Source organism: Helianthus annuus, chromosome 3 (assembly GCF_002127325.2).
Source record: "Helianthus annuus cultivar XRQ/B chromosome 3, HanXRQr2.0-SUNRISE, whole genome shotgun sequence".
In the NCBI taxonomy this organism is placed as follows: domain Eukaryota; kingdom Viridiplantae; phylum Streptophyta; class Magnoliopsida; order Asterales; family Asteraceae; genus Helianthus; species Helianthus annuus.
This window is the reverse complement of record NC_035435.2, coordinates 166,835,223-166,849,875: the sequence shown is the minus strand read 5'-3', so window position 1 is coordinate 166,849,875 and position 14,653 is coordinate 166,835,223. Positions and strand designations below refer to the sequence as shown.

Genomic DNA, 14,653 nt, shown 5'->3' with positions numbered 1-14,653 from the left:
AGATCAATATATAACTAGACAAGATATTGAGCACTTTATTGCTCAAGGGATAGCCAATGCTATTCCAGAAATTGTGGCTGCTGTTCAGAAACCTGCCGAACCACAATTAATTCCTAGTAAACGTACTCCGGAAGATAACGACAGTAACAGCATAAATGGAGGCGGCAATCATGACGATCATGATCCGCAACAGGCCCCACTCCCTAAGAAAATGAAAGCTGCAACGCCTGGTTGCACTTACAAAGAATTTCTTGCCTGTAAACCCACAGAATTTTCAGGTAATGAAGGGGCAACTGCAACACTGCGTTGGTTAGAGAAAACCGAAGCAGTAATTGCAATAAGTAAATGTGCTGAAGAAGATCAAGTGATGTATGCATCAAACTTGTTCAAAGAAGAGGCGCTAGAATGGTGGAACACGGTGCTACAAGCAAAAGGAAGAAGGGTGGCCTATGCGATGAATTGGGAAGAATTTAAGAGTCTTGTAGAAAGAAAATTCTGTCCCGAATACGAGAAGGAACAAATGGCAAACAAGTTCCTGAGCCATCGTATGATAGGTGTAGACTGTCGAGGATATACTTCGACATTCTTCGAATATGCGAGAGTGGTACCTTCCCTGGCTTCGCCAGAACCGGTACTCATTTCCCGTTACATTTGGGGATTAATCGGAGAAATCCGTAACATCGTTAAAGCTGCGAGACCACGCACGATTGACGATGCTGTAGAATTAGCTAATACCTTAACCGATGAACTAGTCCGCACCAGAGAAGAAGATCGCAAGAAGGAATTGGCTCAGAAGATTACCCAAGGATTTCGTGTGGGTAATAATAGCAATAAATTCAAGAAAAGAGGAACCGGACAATACTCGTCACAATTGCAAAAAGAAACACTATGGACAGTGCAATATATTTTGCAACTTCTGCAAGGCGAAAGGACATCGGGAAGAAGACTGCAGAAGGAAAACAAGAATCTGTTATAACTGCGGAGAAACAGGGCATATCAAACCTGAATGTCCTAAATTAGCTAAACCAGCAGACAGTAGAGCTAAAACAACCGAAGGAACTACTAAGAAAAATGCACGAGCATTCCAACTGACCACTCAAGAAGCCGAACTTATTCCAGACGTGATAGCGGGTACGTTCTTAGTACATAACGTCTATGCAAAAGTATTATTTGACTCTGGTGCAAACCAAAGTTTTATTAATACTGCATTCTGCCAAGCTCTTAACTTACCTCTAACTACCCTTAGGCAGATCTTTACTGTTGAAACGGCAGATGGAAATTCTGTCAACATAGACAAGGTTTTGCAAGAAGTAAAGATAGAATTGTTAGGTCATAAGTTTTCTGCAAACCTATTACCTATGAAATTAGCCGGATTCGATGTGGTGTTAGGAATGGGTTGGTTAATTGACAACCATGCTCGAATCCTGTGTGATAAGAATTCCGTAGAAATCCGTACCCCCACAGGAGAAGTAATATTAATTTCAGGATATAGACCTCGAAAGCCACTGAAATTCATTTCAGTAATGAAATTGGCTAGTTATTCAAGGAAACAAGAAATGGTGTATATGATTTCTGTAATCATTAACACTAAAAGTAAGGAACTCCAGGACATCCCTATAGTTTCAGAATACCCAGATGTTTTTCCAGAAGAATTACCTGGGTTACCACCTGATAGGGAAGTAGAGTTTAGAATTCATTTAATTCCAGGTACTACACCAATAGCTAAAGCACCTTATCGATTAGCACCTACTGAAATGCTAGAATTGAAAAAGCAATTAGATGAATTACTAAGCAAAGGATTTATACAACCTAGTTCATCCCCTTGGGGTGCACCAGTGTTGTTTGTGAAAAAGAAAGATGGATCAATGAGAATGTGTATCGATTATAGGGAATTGAATAAAGTTACAATTAAGAACCGATACCCATTACCTAGGATTGATGATCTTTTTGATCAATTGCAAGGAGCTAGGTATTTCTCTAAGATAGACTTAAGATCTGGATATCACCAGCTGAAAGTGCAAGAGGAGGACATACCTAAAACTGCTTTCAGAACTAGGTATGGTCATTATGAGTTTACAGTCATGCCCTTTGGATTAACAAATGCTCCAGCTGCATTTATGGACATGATGAATAGGATCTGTAAACCCTACTTGGATAAATTTGTGATCGTTTTTATTGACGATATACTTATTTATTCCAAAAGTCAGGATGAACATTGTGAGCACTTGCATGCACTCTTAACCTTGTTAAGAAAAGAAAAGCTTTATGCCAAATTCTCGAAGTGTGAATTCTGGCTACAAGAAGTGCAATTTTTAGGTCATATGGTGAATCACGAAGGAATTCACGTAGATCCTGCTAAAATAGAAGCAATCACGAATTGGAAAGCTCCACGAACGGTTATGGAAGTTAGAAGTTTTCTAGGATTAGCTGGATATTATAGACGATTTATTAAAGATTTCTCTAAAATAGCTGTACCTTTAACTAAGCTAACCTGTAGAGCCATTAAGTTTGAATGGGGATCTAGACAAGAGGAAGCTTTTAAGATTCTAAAGCACAAATTGACAAATGCTCCAATTTTAGCTTTACCCGAAGGAACTGAGGATTTTGAAGTATACTGTGATGCTTCAAAATTAGGATATGGATGTGTGTTGATGCAACGCAAAAAGGTAATTGCGTATGCCTCTAGGCAATTGAAAAAGCACGAAGAAAATTACACGACTCATGACCTAGAATTAGGAGCCATAATTTTTGCCCTTAAAATTTGGAGACATTATCTGTATGGAAGTAAGTTTACTATCTATACGGACCATAAGAGTTTAAGGTATATATTTGGGCAAAAAGAGTTAAATATGAGGCAAAGAAGGTGGATGGAAATCCTATGTGATTACGACTGTGATATTCAATATCACGAAGGGAAAGCGAATGTAGTCGCAGACGCCTTAAGTCGTAAGTATCATGAAAAGCAAAAGCGAGTCCGTGCTCTTAGGTTAAATCTACAACTAGATTTAATGGAACAAATAAAGGAAGTTCAAGGAACGGCAATCAAGGACGATGCCGAAGGAATGAAAGGTTACCTAAAGGAATTAGAACAAGGAAAAGATGGAATTTGGAGATTCCACAAGAAACGAATTTGGGTACCTAAGCAAGGAGAATTAAGAAATAAGATTTTAGAAGAATCTCATAAATCTAGGTATACTGTACATCCAGGAAATAATAAGATGTACCAAGATTTAAGAAATAATTTTTGGTGGATAGGAATGAAAAAGGATATAGCCGAATACGTATCTAGGTGTCTAACCTGTTCACAAGTTAAAGCCGAACATCAGAAACCTTCAGGACTACTACAACAGCTAGAAATGCCTGTATGGAAATGGGAACTCATAACAATGGATTTTGTTACTAAGTTACCCAAAACCAGAAAAGGTAATGATGCTATTTGGGTAATTGTGGATCGATTAACCAAATCAGCTCATTTTCTACCAATGAAGGAAACCTTTAGCATGGAAAGGTTAGCCAAGTTGTATGTAGATGAAGTAGTATCCTTACATGGAGTCCCACTCTCCATTGTATCGGATAGAGATAGTCGTTTTACTTCCCGTTTCTGGACAAGTTTCCAAGACGCAATGGGAACTCGACTTAATTTGAGTATTGCATATCATCCTCAAACGGACGGACAAAGTGAAAGGACGATACAAACCCTGGAAAACATGCTCCGAGCATGTGTAATTGACTTTGGTGGTAATTGGGATAGCCATTTACCATTAATTGAATTCTCCTATAACAATAGTTATCATTCGAGCATCGAAGCTGCTCCATTCGAAGCACTGTATGCACGCAAGTGCAGAACTCCCGTTTGTTGGGCAGAGATAGGAGAAAGTCAGTTATCAGGCCCAGAGATTGTGCAAGAAACTACTGACAAGATATCGCAAATCAAGGAAAGACTGAAGACTGCTAGAGATCGCCAGAAAAGTTATGCGGATAATCGCCGTAAGCCATTAGAATTTCAGGTAGGAGACAACGTACTATTAAAAGTATCTCCTTGGAAAGGAGTAGTACGATTTGGTAAGAAAGGAAAACTGAGTCCAAGATATGTTGGACCATTCCCAGTGATCCAACGAATAGGACCAGTAGCTTATCGTTTACAACTACCAGAAGAGTTAGCTGGAGTATATGATGTGTTTCATGTATCCAATCTCAAGAAATGTTTATCAGACGAATCCCTGGTAGTACCTCTTCAAGATATAGAGGTAAATGAAAAGCTGAAATTCATAGAGAAACCCTTACAAATAGAAGACCGGAAAATCAAGTTTCTCAAACACAAACGACTAGTGCTAGTAAAAGTCAAATGGGAATCCAGGAGAGGACCAGAATACACCTGGGAACTGGAATCAGAGATGAAGCGAAAGTATCCTCATTTATTCCAATAAATCTCGAGGACGAGATTTTTCTTAAGGTGGGGAGGATGTAACAACTGTCACTAAAATCCATAATTAGGACGATAATTAGTCAATAAGAAAACCTTAATTAAGACACCCAAGTAATTCTGCACTAGCCCTAAAATTTTCAGAATGATCGGAATTAGGATCAGGGCCCCTAAAACTCGAGGGGGGCAAACCCTAGTTGATAATTATCTAAATTTAAACGTTGCTATGCTCTGATTGGTTAAATTTTTGAATCACCAAGGCTAGTCCCGAGTCTAGGCAGCCTATGAATTAGACTGCTTAGCTTACGGACCGTAAGGGGTCCGGCATACGGTCCGTAAGAGAGTCCCAAAAATTAGCATAAATAGCTGACCTTGGGACTTGAACAGAGAATTAAAAACGACGTAAAGTTGATGTCTGTACGTCGAGTTAGAGCTGCTACACTACAATTAAACACACACGATCACGAGGTGCTGCCGCAATCAGGGTAATAACTCGATCGCTATTACGATTCAACGTCCGATCGATTATAACTATCCAACGATTGTCCGAGTGCTGCTCAAATTGAGCTTATACTTTGTTATTCATTGTGATTTCAACTTGAATGTTTGAGTGCTGTTCGAATTCGGACTATGCTCTGTCATTCGTTGTGAATCCATTGGATTATTAAGTATCGCACTTGATAATAGTTGTGAGGGTTTAATCTCGTGAATTGACGTAACTGCTGAATTAGTTACTAATCCCGTTTGTGGGTGCATTGTTATTTAAATTAGATTAAAAGGCTAATCAGTAAAGCTTATACTCTGCTCGTAAATCTGCAATGTGAGTCATTCTCTTTTTATCAACTGTTTTACAAAACTCCAAATTATTTTCAAAAGTTATAGTTACAGTGATTAAGTCTATGTAATCACCAAGTTACAGCCGGTATGTGGGGTTTTGTATACATTACTTATTTCCCGTCACACTTGGACAACGAGTTAGCCAAGGGGTGATCTGACCACAGTCACAGACACCATTTGGACAACGAGATAGCCAATGGGTAGTCGAGTGACATATACTGTGGGTAGTTGGTTTGAAATCAGAAACATTGTAATTCCCCTTAATACTGTAAATTATAACAAAAGGTGTCGTTTTCAGTAAAATGAATGATTCACTCAGTATTTCCCCGCTGACAAAACCTTTTTCAAACATGTTTCAGGTGATCTGGAATGAGCAAAGAAAAGTGCCATGGAGCACTCCCAGCTTAGAAAAGTGGCTCAATGTAAATAAATAAATGAACATGTTTTGAAAATAAAAGATTTCCCGGAGAAATCATATTATTGTAAATTATAGGATTTATCCCTCAGCTATAAAACGGGCAGTTTGAATTATTAAAAAGATCATGTTTTAAAAAGACTTCCGCTGTCGCCTAAATTAAATACCACGTGATTCCTGTCCCGCGGCTCCTGAAACGGGTCAAACCGGGTCGGGGGCCGTGACAACACGGCCCCGTGGGGACCGGGCACGGCCCCGTGTTCAGGTGCCAGTGACAAAAATTTAAGAAAAGAAACAGAAGCCTGGGCACGGGGGCGTGTTCAGTGAACACGGCCCCGTGTCCAGTAACCTGAACTGGGCAATTTGCAACAGATTGTGCAGCACGGGGCCGTGTTGGGTGGACACGGCCCGTGCTGAGCCTACTGTAATGGGAGATTGTTGTCGGATTGCTCTGTTTTAGTGCATGGGGCTATGTTTCTCGTTTCCCTTGTTATCCTTCACCTTCCAGAGTGTGTTTTATTTCTTATAACACCATCCAAACCTTAAAACCATCCATTCATTCATAGAGAGAATTACACAAGTTCATAGAAAAGTAAAAAGAAATAAAAGCGAAAAATCTTAACTAGATAGGTCAGGAGGTACATAAAGTTATCATAAAGAGTTCTACTTCTTTGTTGCGAAAATTTCGGGAATAGTTTCCCGATGTAGTAGGACTCTTGGCCGATGGTTTTCTTCCTAGATGTTGTTAAAGCCATTCTTCTATCTCCCTTGGGAGGAAGAAGGCGGCTTCATTTTCCTCAACATCTCGCGGAGGAGGGGGAACACCCACCGGGACTCCTTGCATTATCCCTTGCGGAGGCTCCGGGTGTATGGCGTACCATTCGGCGGGTATGATGACTTCGGGGGCCACGTTCCATGCCCTTTGGGCTATTATAGGTACCAAAGGAGGAGAGGCGAGAAGGTTTAACCTCTGGTGCAAGAGGTTTACTTCTCGGAGACACCCTTCCAGTCCCACCGTTAGATGGTTGATACGGTCGACCAATGCTTCTTCCACCCCCGTCATTTCATCAATAGCCTCTCTTAGGGCGTAAACATAGTTTACAAGAGAGTCTTCCACCGTTGATGATCTTCTCCCCTGTCGGTTATTTCTTGATGAAGACGTCCCGCTTGTCCTGCTTGCCATTTCTGGGGAAATAGACCGCAAAGAGCTCAATTTTTACGAAACAGTACCTCGGACACGGCCCCGTGCTTGCTGAGCACGGCCCCGTGTCCAGTTGTCTGCAGGTTTTTAGATTAAGGAATCTTGGAGTTTTAAATTATTTTCATGGTTTTTAGTCGAGTTTTTAAGCACAGATAATTTAAAACAAAGTTGCACAACTTATTTTGAGTAAGATCCCTTGGATAATAACCTTACAAACTTTACACTAAAGGTTGAAATCATGGAGTTTCCAAGCTTTAATGGAGGAAATGGTTGAAAAATTAAAAGAGAAGGTAATGAACAAAAGTGGGAAAAGACAAGATGGTTCTTGGAACCTTCTTTTAGATCTTACCTAGGATAGTATGAGTGAAGATCCCAGGAATCTCTATCTTTTGAAGTGGTCAAAATGAGCAGGAATCGGGCTGCATTTAAAGAAAACGACAGCGCGTTGGACACGGCCCCGTGTTGGTTGGACACGGCCCCGTGTGCAGTTAAAATCCTGACACATTTTGTCCGTATTCTGACAAAATCAGAAGAGAATCTTTTAGGTGGACACAGGGGCGTGCTGACCTGGACACGACCTCGTGTCTGGAAGTTGTCTTATGGTGTTTTTCTATTTACTAAGGAAATTATTTGTATCGGGTGGTTCCTTACTGGTTGGAACAACCTCAAAGTGCCTAAGATACCTTAATTGACCTAGGTTAAGACGAGAACGCAAGAGGTTGTCGGTGAGGGTGATTCCTATGCTATATAGGTGGACAAGTCCAACCCTTTTTCGGGCTCTCGTTAAAGAAGGTGTATGCCGAATCGCTCAGGTCTATGTATGCATCGAACGAAGTCGATGGAGAGTCCTTCACGGCACAATCGACACAGGGACGACTATCGTCCAAGTCTTTGCTAGAGTCGAATGTATTATCGGGAGCAACGAGGTTGTTTGAATGCGATCCCAACACTGAATCTTGGTTATTGTCTTGAGATGAATTTAGAAAATCCATCCTAAGTTCTTTTAACCAATTAAGAATCAGATCTTCTAGTTGAAATAGTTCATCAAGAAGCATTTCTCCTAAAATATCTGGTTGGGCGCCTTCAAGGGAGAGATAAGGGTTATTTTTACTTTCGCCCCTCTTAAGGATACAGGGAAACGATGGGTCTATATAGTGAGGCTTATAGTTTAGAAAATAACATTCTAATTCTTTATGTCCGCCTCCACATAATTGACACCATGTACCATAAGAGTGCCGAAAGTTAAAAAAAATCGTCATCACTCATTTTTGTGTCAGAATTTACCAACCGTCGGGATCTTACGGTTCTGTTTTCAGCAACTGAATCTTGGGCACGGGGGCGTGTTGAGTGGACACGGCCCCGTGTTCAGCTTGCTGTCTGACTTAAAACAGGATTGCCAGTTCCAAAGATTGGGCACGTGGAGGGTTCAGCGGGCACGGCCCGTGCTGAGTTCTGCAGAAGCTGAAAAATTAAGAAAATCCTAAAAATTAAAAAGAAAATAAAAAAAATGATTAGGCCGTTGATTCCTAACTTTCTTAAAATCCTTGTGTCCCCGGCAACGGCGCCAAAAACTTGATGTGTGCGAAATGTTATATATTTTAGATGTATATTTTAACCCCTTTTTACACTTTTAGCCAAGTTTTAAATTTATAAAACACGATATTTACTAACACTAAACACACATATGGGCAAGTGCACCCATCGTGGACGTAGTATAGTGTTGGTAAGATACCGAGGTCGTCCAAGGACACAAGAGCTTTCAGTACCGGTTTATCCTCAACGTCTAATCAAATCAAAATGTTAGAAAAAAAAATTTTAAACTAAGAAAATAAAACTAACTAAAATGCTGAAAATAAAAATAAAAACAGATAGACAAGATGAATCACTTGGATCCGACTCGTGTGTTAGTGTAACCTTTGATTATTTTCGCACATTTGCACTTGTTTAAGAGATTATCTTAGTTATTGTAGTAGGCCCCTCTTTTGAAGGCGACGTTACCCTCAACCCAGTAGTTTGAGTCAGCAAGGATACAATCCTAAAGGGTCGAATTATTGAAAGATAATTAATTAAGTTATTAATGCATAATGTGGTAGGCCCCTCTTTTGAAGGCGACGTTACCCTCAGCTAAGTAGTCTGAGTCAGCAGGGATACAGTCCTAAATAGTTGGTTTAAAGTTTTAATAGTAGTTTAACTTATGAGGGGATCAAAGAGTTTGGACCGCCGCCATCCAATACCTTTGGGTATTGAAGGAGGTCCTACTAAATTTGACCCAGGTCCCTTGCAAGATCTCTAAACGCTGAACAACGGCAAGACTCTTACCAAACCGTTCCCTTAACCCCCGACCAGGTAGCCAACATACCTCCATATAGACCGTGGAGATATGAATGGTGAAAATCATTTATTTTATCTAGACAGTAAAATAATGCCAAGACACAACGGACAAACGATAAGGAAGAATCACCTTCAACATAAGAAACTAGTAATTAAAGTCATTAATACAAAACCAATTAAAAACTGCAAAAGATTAAAAATAAAAAGTATGACACTAAACACTTGTCTTCACCAAGTGATGTAAGAGACTTAGGCAAACATGGCTTTTGATTGTCAAGAACTCTTACGATCAATCTTGGATCCCGAGACGACTCACACACTCTATGATGGACAATGGATGATGGTGGTGGATGATGGTGTTATTGGTGGTGGGTGGTGGGTGAAGTGTGAGAGAGGTGGTGTGCCAAGGGATGAGTTGAAATGTCTCCAAGCGCTCCTATTTATAGGTTGAACAGAAGCTCGGGCACGGCCCCGTGTCCATCCTTGTCTCTCTCCTCATTAATTGTAATTCGCAATTACAATAAATGCGCCTGCAGGAGTCTGACCATGCCCCCGTGTCCACTGGGCACGGCCCCGTGGTGGGCAATAGAAGCTTCTAAAGGTTTGTCTTTTCTGCTGCTTCTTGGGCACGGGGCGTGTTCAGTCTTCTGTGTCCTTGGTTTTGCTTGGGAAGATGCTGTTGAGGGGTCAGGCATTCCACTTTTGTTCCTTTTCTTGTATTTATGTTAGATTTTGCTGTCTTTTTGCTTCTTTTGTTAATTTGAGCTCATTTAATCCTGAAAATACAAAAGGAAGACAAAAACACACTTTTTCCAACATTAGTACTAAAAAAGGGTTAGTTTTTTGCTACATTTGATATAATTTATATGTCGCACTTTTTATTTGGTTATGTATTAATGACTTTAATAACTAGTTTCTTATGTTGAAGATGAATCTTCCTTATCATTTGTCCGTGGTGTCTTGGCATTATTTTACTGTCTATATAAAATAAAAGATTTTCACCATTCATATCTCCACGGTCTATATGGAGATATGTTGGCTACCTGGTCTGGGGTTAAGGGAATGGTTTGGTAAGAGTCTTGCCTTGTTCAGTGTATAGATCCTGCAAGGACCTAGGTCAAATTTAGTAGGACCTCCTTCAATACCCAATGGTATTGGATGGCGGGGGTCCAAACTCTTTGATCCCCTCATATGTAAACTACTATTAAAAATTTAACCCGGCTACTTAGGACTGTATCCCTACTGACTCAGACTACTTAGCCGAGGGTAAGGTCACCTTCAAAAGAGGGGCCTACTATGCATTAATAACTTAATTAATTATCTTTCAATAATCCGACCCTTTAGGATTGTATCCTTGCTGACTCAAACTACTGGGTTGAGGATACCGTCACCTTCAAAAGAGGGGCCTACTACAATAACTAAGATAATCTCTTAAAAAGTGCAAAAGTGCGGAAATAATCAAAGGTTACACTAAATGCGAGTCGGATCCACGTGATTCATCTTGTCTTCTGTTTTACTTTTACTTTTATTTTCAGCATTCTAGTTTTTATTTTTCTAGTTTAAAATCTTTTTCTAAATTTTTGATTTGATTAGAAGTTGAGGATAAACCGATATTAAAAGCTCTTGTGTCCTTGGACGACCTCGGTATCTTACCAACACTATACTACGCTCACGATGGGTGCACTTGCCCATATGTGTGTTTGGTGTTAGTAAATATCGTGTTTTATAAATTTAAAACTTGACCAAAGTGGTTAAAAAGGGCTAAAAATATACATAAAAATATATCACACTACACACGCATCAAGTTTTTGGCGCCGCTGCCGGGGAAACAAGGATTTTAAGAAAGTTTAAAATCGATGGCCTAATCAGTTTTTCAAAACCTTTTTAAAAAATCGCGCGCATTTTTACATTTTTTAGTAGTTTTTGCATTACAATAGACTGAACACGGGGCCGTGTTCACTGAACACGAGGCCGTGCTGCATAATTTTTTACAAACTCCCAGATACATAGTCTGAACACGGGGTCGTGCTCGCTGAACATGCCCCCATACTGCACAAAACCAGTTACATTTTCTAAAATTTCCAGATACAGAACCTGAACACGGGGTCGTGCTCACTGGACACGCCGCCATGCTCAGCCTCTGTTTCTGTTTTTATTTTTGTTTTCTGGTCCCGAGACTCTGTTGTGGTCTGCTGAGTGATTCTTAAGGATCAATACTCAGGAGATTACAACTACCACTATGAGGAGGACGATTATAAAGAAGAGTATTGTACCATTTGTGATAATCCTCATTCGGTACAATATTGTGACCTCTTTGAACCATCCCCTTCGTACACATACTATGAGGAACCTAGGTACGAGCCAACCACTTCATATACATACTATGAAGAGCAGAGGTATGAACCTTCTCCTTCATATACGTACTACGAAGAACCAAGGTGTGAACCTTCTCCCTCATACTCATATCTTGATGAACCAAGGTATGAGCCTTCTTACTCATACTTTGAGGAGCCAAGTTATGAGCCTTCACCTTTATATACTTACTATGAGGAACCATGGAGTGAATGATATACACAAAATGCAACATATAAATTATATCAATTATGACATAAAACTAACCCTTTTTAGTACTAATGTTGGAAAAAGTATGCTTTTGTCTTCCATTTGTATTTTCAGGATTAAATGAGCTCAAATTAACAAGAGAAGCAAAAAGACAGTAAAATCTAACATAAATACAAGAAAAGGGACGAAAGTGGCATGCCCGACACCCGACAGCATCTTCCCAAGCAAAACTGAGAAAACAGAAGACTGAACACGCCCCGTGCCCAAGTAGCAGCAGAAAAGACAAACCCATAGAAGCTTCTACTGCCCACCACAGGGCCGTGCCCAGCGGACACGGGGGCATGGTCAACCTCCTGCAGGCGCATTTATTGTAATTGCGAATTGCAATTAATGAAGAGAGAGACGCGGATGGACACGGGGCCGTGCCCAGCGGGCACGGGGCCGTGCCCAAGCTTCTGTTCAGCCTATAAATAGGAGTGTTTGGAGCTCTTGCAACTCATCCCTTGGCAGACCACCTCTCTCACACTTCATCCACCACCCACCACCCACCACCACCATAACACCATCATCCATTATCCATCATAGAGTGTGTGAGTCGTCTCGGGATCCAAGATTGATCGTAAGAGTTCTTGACAATCAAAGGCCATGTTTGCCTAAGTCTCTTACATCACTTGGTGAAGACAAGTGTTTAGTGTAATACTTTTTATTTTTAATCTTTTGCACTTTTTAATTGGTTTTGTATAAATGACTTTAATTACTAGTTTCTTATGTTGAAGGTGATTCTTCCTTATCGTTTGTCTGTGGTGTCTTGGCATTACTTTACTGTCTATATAAAATAAAAGATTTTCACCATTCATATCTCCACGGTCTATATGGAGGTATGTTGGCTACCTGGTCGGGGGTTAAGGGAACGGTTTGGTAAGAGTCTTTCCATTGTTCAGTGTATACATCCTGCAAAGGACCTGGGTCAAATTTAGTAGGACATCCTTCAATACCCAAAGGTATTGGATGGCGGGGGTCCAAACTCTTTGATCCCCTCATAATTTAAACTACTATTAAAACTTTAACCAGCTACTTAGGACTGTATCCCTGCTGACTCAGACTACTTAGTGAGGGTAACGTTGCCTTCAAAAGAGGGGCCTACCATATTATGCATTAATAACTTAATTAATTATCTTTCAATAATCCGACCCATTAGGATTGTATCCTTGTTGACTCAAACTACTGGGTTGAGGGTAACGTCGCCTTCAAAAGAGGGGCCTACTACAATAACTTAAATAATCTCTTAAACAAGTGCAAAAATGCAAAAATAATCAAATGTTACACTAACACACGAGTCGGATCCAAGTGATTCATCTTGTCTATCTGTTTTTATTTTTATGTTATTTTTCAGCATTTTAGTTAGTTTTATTTTCTTAGTATAAAAATCTTTTTCTAACATTTTGATTTGATTAGACGTTGAGGATAAACCGGTATTAAAAGCTCTTGTGTCCTTGGACGACCTCGGTATCTTACCAACACTATACTACGTCCACGATGGGTGCACTTGCCCATATGTGTGTTTAGTGTTAGTAAATATCGTGTTTTATAAATTTAAAACTTGGTAAAAAAGTGTAAAAGGGCTTAAAATATATACCTAAAATATAACACACTTCACGCACATCAAGTTTTTGGCGCCGTTGCCGGGGACACAAGGATTTTAAGAAAGTTAGGAATCAACGGCCCAATCATTTTTATTCATTTCCTTTTTATTTTTTTTAGGATTTTCTTAATTTTCCAGCTTTTGCAGAGCTCAGCACGGGCCGTGCCTGGTCGGACATGGGCCGTTCCCAGCAGTGTTACTGGCAGTTTTTTATTTTCCGAGTTACAGAAGGCTGAGCACGGGGCCGTGTCGGTGCAACACGGGGCCGTGTCCAACTTTCCAGTAACAGGGATCCGGAAAACAATCACTTTAATTCCAATCACGGGCCGTGTTCACTGAGCACGGGGCCGTGGTGAACTCTCTGACCAACATTCTTTTTTGTTTTTGTTACAGGACTTGGAACCAAACGCCACCTCTGAACCTTCTACGTAGTGTATGAGCTCCAGTTCTAATAAAGACATAAAAGGACCTCTAAAAGAACCCGATCGCTTTCTCAGAAAAAGACTAAAAGCTAAAAACCAAGAGAAGGTTTCGGGGGACCCACTTCCAATGGCAGACCAACGTACCCTCATGGATTACCTACGACCCACCGTAGGTAATCTCGGCGCCGCTATCAATGCATCGAATGTCGAAGCCAACAACTTCGAACTTCGGCCACATTTGATACAAATGCTTCAAAACTCCGCAACATTTCATGGGCTTGCGGATGAGGATCCCCATCTACATATTACTAATTTCTTATAAATATGTGATAACTTTCGGATCAATGGAGCATCAAATGACGCCATCCGCCTTCGAATGTTTCCGTTTTCACTAAAAGACAGAGCTAAAGCTTGGCTCAACGCCCTCCCAGTTGGTTCGGTAAACACCTGGGATGAACTGGCCCAAAATTTTCTATATAAGTATTTCCCTCCCGCTAAAATGGCTAAATTAATGACTGAAATTAATACATACTCACAAGAGGAGGGGGAATCCTTATATGAAACTTGGGAAAGGTTCAAGGAGCTATTGCGAAAGTGTCCCCATCACGGTCTTGCGGTGTGGCAACAAGTATCCACTTTCTATAATGGGTTGTTGCCGCACACTAGACAAACACTTGACTCTAGCTCCGGGGGACTTTTAGGTAATCGCCGTCCGCATGAAATATATAATCAAATCGAGGAAATTACTCAAACCAATTTTCAATGGCACACTCCCCGAGGCAATAAATCTATTGCCCCGGGCGCCCATAAGGTTGATGAA

At 40.4% G+C, this 14,653-nt stretch overlaps 1 non-coding gene across 1 annotated transcript; it reads right to left on the bottom strand.

Moving 5' to 3' along the window:
• Nucleotides 1-14,338: 14,338 nt before the first annotated feature.
• On the bottom strand, nt 14,339-14,445 carry LOC118490993. The gene has a single exon (XR_004890218.1). It is a non-coding gene; the product is annotated as a small nucleolar RNA R71 (small nucleolar RNA).
• Between the last annotated feature and the right edge of the window lie 208 nt (nt 14,446-14,653).